We start from the raw sequence: 6,887 nt of genomic DNA on the forward strand, positions 1-6,887 counted from the left end.
TTTCAATTTTCAATCACATGATAGTTACTTTGTTGAGTTTGCTCCCACTACTATTGATGAGAATAAATTTGCTTATGTGGAGAGTAACAAAATTTCTATGCTTATGTATCATGAAAATAATGCTTTATGTGATGGTTATATTGTTGAATTCATTCATGATGCCACTGAAAATTATTATGAGGGAGGAACAAATGCTTGTAGGAATTGCAATAATATCAAGTTTCCTCTCTTTATGTTGAAAGTTATGAAGTCACTTGTTTTGCCTTCCTATGCTAGTTGATTCTTGCTCCCATAATCTATTTTCTCACAAAATCCCTATGCATAGGAAGTGGGTTAGACTTAAATTTGCAAGTCATATGCTTCATGATGCTCCCATTATGTTTCAATTCTTATCTTCTATATGAGCATCATTGAAATCATCATCCCTAGCTAAAAAGGCATTAAAGAAAAGCGCTTGTTGGGAGACAGCCCAAAAATTTTACCTACTGTTTTTGTGTGCTCACATGATTAGGGTACTATAGTAATCATGTTTTATTGCTTTCATTTCAATAAAGTGCCAAGTAAGACCTTTGGGATGGCTTACGGTGATAGTTGATTTGATCTTGCTGAAAAACAGAAACTTTTGCGCTCAGGAAAACAATTCTCATTTTTAACATAAGCGAGATAAAATGCTGATTCTTTTTGAACAAGATTAATACACAAATTACCCAGGTTTTTCTAATTTTTCAGAATTTTTGGAGTAGCAGAAGAATGGTGGAGTACAGATTATTACAGGTTGTTCTGTTTTTACAAATTCTGTTTTCAATGCATAGTTTGCTTGTTTTCTAATTTCTATGGATTATATAGCTCAATATAAATTGTGGTTATGATATGCTATAGTAGGAATTGTGTGGAAACAATTATGAATCTTGTCTTTGATAGGACCAAAGTGAAACAGTTTGCTCTTTGTCATATTAACCTATCTCACGAAGTTTCATTAAGTTTTTTGTGATTGAAGTTTTCAAGTTTTGGGTGAGATGTCGATATGAGGAGAATAAGGAATGAAAATACCCAAAATTGGGGATTCCCAAGGCACCCTAAGGTAATATTCAAGGAAGATCCAAGCAACTAAGCTTGGGGATGCCCCGAAAGTGTAGCGACCTGACCCGAATGGATCACGTCTACTGTGCTACGGTGTCATCCCTGGATTAGTAATGCTGACACCACACAGTACATCGAGGTTTTATAGCAGAGTTGCAATCACACACTTATTACATCGATGGCTCAAAAAGAACTTATTACACTGAATATGGCTTAAGGCCATATAATATCGATAACAGCGGAAGACTCGAAAGATAAATGGGTCCATCAACTCCAGCGGCATCACTGAGTATAGGGCCACGACCTAAACGCACCTCAATCGTTGTCTGAAAAGTCTGCAACATTAACGTTGCAGCCCGAAAACGGGTCAGCACATGGAATATGCTGGCAATGTAACACATAGAGAGTAATGGAATGAAACAGCTATACTATATGCATATATGGCTGGTGGAAAGCTCTATGGTTACAGTTTTGCGTAAAGCCAGTTTTTCCCTACTGCAAAGGAATAAATTTATTTAACTATCATGGTGGTTGTGAAACATTGAGAATGGTTGACAGCATTCTCAATCCCAATTAAAAGTACAATTAAAACCCAACAGCATTAATTAGAAGTAACATGTTGAGATTCACAATGATATTCAAGTACTAGATACTTAAGTTGTCCATAACCGGGGACACGCTAATCATGATTAGTTTGTACACTCTGCAGAGGTTTGCGCACGTTTCCCCACAAGACTCGATCGCCTCCGTTTCGTTTCTCGCACTACATGGTGTTTGAGATGACGGATGACCGAGACACAGTCTTTCAGAAGCGCTAGCACCTTACATGTGGGGTAGACCGTACCACCTACAACCCCTACATCTGCTAGTCCACCCCGTAAGAGTTCGCACAACTTAGTCAACTATGCCAGAGCCCATAATGGCTTGTGGCTGCACACGGAAGTTTCTAGCATGAAAGATCTTATGATCCCTTTGAGCCTGGGTGGCGGTCCAAAAAAAACAGGCAAGTCCTGATAGACATCAGGTGCCTCAATCCACCCAGATGTGTCTTTATGTTGCCACCTTAAATAAACCATTAAAATTATCAACTCACATCTGTCATGGATATCACTCACCCAATCCACGTCTACTAGCATAGCATGGCATAATAATAAGCAAACGTAGAAGTAACTCCCAAAGGTTTCATAGTAATACAGGTAATAGGTACTACCTCATCTACTTCCCATCCCACAATTTAATTAGATCCTAACCATGCAATGTTTGAGGATTGATCTAATGCAATAAAACATGGGTTGTAGAAAAGGTATGATCAAAGTGTTACTTGCCTTGCTGATGATCCGCGAGTCCTAGGGTTTCGAAGTAACAAGCGGCGCAATCCGGGTAATCTATCGCAGACAAACAAGCACACAATAAGTACTCATCTAATGCACAGGTAAAACTCGAACAAGAGAACGAACCAGATAGTTCAACTTAAGAACTCCGGTTGCAAAGAAAGAACGAACCGAACAAAGAAACGGAAAACAAACGGCGGAAGAAAACAACTCGGTTCTAGCAAGTTGAAATTAGGTCAAATTTTTATCGGGGAAAAAGCTTGTTCAAGTTGATTAGACGGAACGGTGGTTTCGAGACGAAACTCCAGGCGCTTGAATCACCTGATTCCGATAAACGAGCAAAAAAAGACTAGAAAGAAGATCGGGTCTAAGATCGCGATCGCGGAATAAATCCGATGAAAGAAAAAGAAGAACGGTTAAACGAACGGACATCGTTAACCTAGAAAAATCCAGTGATCACGTTCGTTAGGACGAACGGTCCGGCGAACGGTCCAAAGACAACTAGATCCGCGAAGAAAACGAATCCGATCTAGGGTTTCGGAGAAGAAAAACCGAACGAAAAACCGATCTAAAAAACCGAAACGGTTTAGAGAAGAAAAGAATCGGAACGATTAGAAGAAAACGATCCGAGAAAAAGAATAGATGTAGCGCGGGGCTACCTCCGGCGAGGTGTCCGGTGAGGGGCTCCGGCGGCGTGGGCGTAGGGCGGCGGCGTGGGCAAGGTGCGGCGGCGGCGCTGACGCAGGGCGCGGGCGACGGCTTAGGGCGGCGCGGCGCGGGGTGTGGTGTAGCTCTAGGCTTTGGGTTTGATGATTTAGAGGGGGGGGTGCTTGGGTATTTATATTGGGGAGGGGAGGGGTTTACTTGGGGTAGAGGGCAAGGAAATAGACTAGGAATAGTAAAGAATAAACGGAGTAGGACTAGGAATAACGAAACAAAGGAAAAAGGGGCAAGGGCTACCCTAGAATCCTAAAAGGATTCGTAGAGCAAGAGGCGGCGGCGCCGGCTCCCTGGCGGCTGGAGCTAGGCGCGCGGTGGCCTGGGGCGCGGTGGCCTTCGGCCCGGCTGGGCCATGGCCTGGCCGGCCTACTCCAGTTTTTTTTGTTTTTTTTTATAAAAAGTTTCCGCGCGCAGAGAAAAAAACAAAAAGAGATCTAAACGAACTCCGAAAAATCTAAAGTAAATTTTCCCCGACTCCTAAAAATGAGCCGAACAAAATGAACTTTCTCCGGACCTAAAATGCAATTTTCGAAAACGCGCATTTTTCCCTATCCAAATAAAATGCAAATAAAACTCCGGCAAACAAAAAATTGATCTATTTATTAAATCTTCATTTTCCTAAATTTTGGTAAAGTCATATTATTCCCTCTCTCATATTTTGACACCGGAAAATTTATTGAAGATAAAACAAATAAATCAAACGATCCTCTTTTCAAAATTTGAGAAACTCTCAAATATGAAAATAACGAAATCTCCAACTCTCTCCGGAGGTCCTTGAGTTGCGTGAAATTTCTAGGATCGGCCAAGATGCAAGAAAATATGTTATGCATGATGATCTAGTGTATAACATTCCAAATTGAAAATTTGGGATGTTACAAACCTACCCCCCTTAAGATGAATCTCGCCCTCGAGATTCGGGTTGGCTAGAAAATAGGTGAGGGTGATCCTTGAGCAAATCTTCTTCTCTCTCCCAGGTGGCTTCATCCTCTGAATGGTGGTTCCACTGAACTTTGCAAAACTTGATAACCTTGCTGCGGGTAACTCTGCTGGCATAATCGAGAATCTTGACTGGCTTCTTCTCATATGTTAAGTCGTCCTTCAACTGAATTGCATCAAGTGGCACGGTATCTCTTAGCGGTATCTCCGCCATCTCGGCGTGACATCTCTTCAGCTGAGAAACATGGAATACATCATGAACTCCTGACAGTCCCTCTGGTAATTCCAACTTATACGCGACTTCTCCCATACGTTTCAAGATCTTAAACGGTCCAACGAAACGCGGTGCTAATTTTCCCTTAACTCCAAAGCGCTTAACTCCTCGAAGTGGGGATACTCGGAGATAAACTCTGTCTCCGGTTTCGTAAACTATCTCCTTGCGTTTAGAATCTGCGTAGCTCTTCTGCCTGGACTGGGCTACCTTGAGCCTATCGCGAATCAACTTAACCTTCCGTTCAGACTCCTTAATCAAATCTGGTCCAAAGAATTGACGGTCTCCAACTTCGTAACTGTTGTCATGGAACGAAACTGGTATCTGATACGATACTCCTCGGGACTCCATGCAAACAAATGATTAGGATATACATGACTAGGATGAAATGTGCTACCTTCGTCAAACGATCAACTACTACCCATATCGAGTCATAGCCTGCTTTCGTCCTGGGTAGTCCTGTGATAAAATCCATGCCTATCTTATCCCACTTCCATTCGGGTATCGGCAATGGTTGTAACAATCCTGCTGGCTTCTGATGCTCTGCCTTTACTCTCTAACATACGTCACAAACTGCTATGTATGCTGCAATATCCTTCTTCATTCCGGTCCACCAGAATGTTTCCTTCAAATCCAAATACATCTTGGTATTCCCTGGGTGAATCGAATACGGTGAATCATGTGCCACCTGCAAAATCAACTTCCTGATCTCCGGGTCATTGGGCACATAAACACGGTCCTGAAACCATAGGGTATCGTGCTCATCCTCACGAAATCCCTTTGCTTTTCCTTTACTAAGTTTCTCCTTTATAGGAGCAATCTCTTTGTCAGATTTCTGAGCTTCTCTGATCTTATCCATCAATGTTGATTGAATCTCCAATGCGGCTACATAGCCTCTCGGAACTATTTCCAAACATAGCTCACGAAGGTTTTCTGCTAACTCCTTGGGTATTTTCCCTGTCATTATCGTATTGACATGGCTCTTACGGCTCAATGCGTCAGCTACTACATTAGCTTTTCCGGGATGGTAATGCAATCTCATGTCATAATCCTTGATGAGCTCCAACCATCTCCTTTGTCTGAGGTTCAACTCCTTCTGCGTGAAAATGTACTTCAAACTCTTATGATCCGTGTACACCTCACAATGATTTCCAATGAGGAAATGTCTCCACGTCTTCAATGCATGCACTACGACTGCTAACTCCAAATCATGCGTGGCATAATTCAACTCATGAGGCTTCAGTTGCCGTGAAGCATACGAAACAACTCTCCCTTCCTGCATAAGCACTGCTCCAAGTCCTCGACGTGAAGCGTCGCAATACACCTCATAATCCTTGGTCTGATCTGGCAATATCAACACTGGTGAGGTAACCAATCGTTTCTTCAACTCCTGAAAACTAGCCTCACACTCCTCAGTCCATTTGAACTTAGTATCCTTCTTCAACAACTCCGTCATAGGCTTCGCAATCTTTGAAAAGTTCTCAATGAATCTCCGGTAGTATCCTGCGAGTCCAAGAAAACTCCGGATCTCTCCAACTGTTGTTGGTGCTTCCCATTCGGTTACGGTCTCAACCTTTGTGGGGTCAACTGCTATACCTTCTCCGGATATAACGTGTCCGAGGAATCCTACTTCCTTCAACCAAAACTCACATTTGCTGAATTTGGCGTATAACTGATGTTCCCTTAGTTTCTCCAAAACCAAACGCAAATGTTCCTTATGTTCCTCTTCATTCTTTGAATAAACCAGGATGTCATCAATGAACACTACGACGAACTTATCCAAAAACTCCATAAACACTTTGTTCATCAGGTTCATAAAATAGGCAGGCGCGTTAGTCAATCCAAATGACATAACGGTATACTCATACAATCCATATCTTGTGGTGAATGCTGTCTTAGGTATGTCCTGCTCTCGAATCTTCAATTGGTGGTACCCTGATCGCAAATTGATCTTGGAAAACACTTTAGCTCCTTGCAAACGATCAAACAGATCATTAATCATCGGCAGTGGGTACTTGCTCTTGATGGTTACTTCATTCAATCCTCGATAATCTACAACCATCCTTAATGATCCATCCTTCTTTTCCACTAGAAGTACGGGTGATCCCCAAGGTGAAGAACTTGGGCGAATGTAACCTTTATCCAATAACTCCTTAATCTGATTCTTAATTTCCACCAAATCCTTTGCTGGCATCCTATATGGTCGCTTCGATATTGGGCCTGTGCCTGGCAATAACTCAATCAAAAACTCAATGTCTCTATCCGGTGGCATGCCTGGCAATTCCTCAGGAAATACATCAGGAAAATCCTTTACCACTGGTACTTCTTCTTGCACAACTCCTGTTAGGCAATTCACTTGTGTCCTTTTTGGTACATGCCGGGATACATACTTGATCCTTCTCCCTTCTGGTGTAGTAAGCAAAATTGACTTACTAGCACACTCAATATTCCCTTCATACTTTGATAACCAATCCATGCCTAATATCACATCCAATCCTTGAGATTCCAATACTATTAGGTCTGAGGGAAACACATAGTTACCAATCCTT

The sequence above is a fragment of the Triticum urartu genome, chromosome 7 (assembly GCF_003073215.2).
Source record: "Triticum urartu cultivar G1812 chromosome 7, Tu2.1, whole genome shotgun sequence".
Classification (NCBI taxonomy): domain Eukaryota; kingdom Viridiplantae; phylum Streptophyta; class Magnoliopsida; order Poales; family Poaceae; genus Triticum; species Triticum urartu.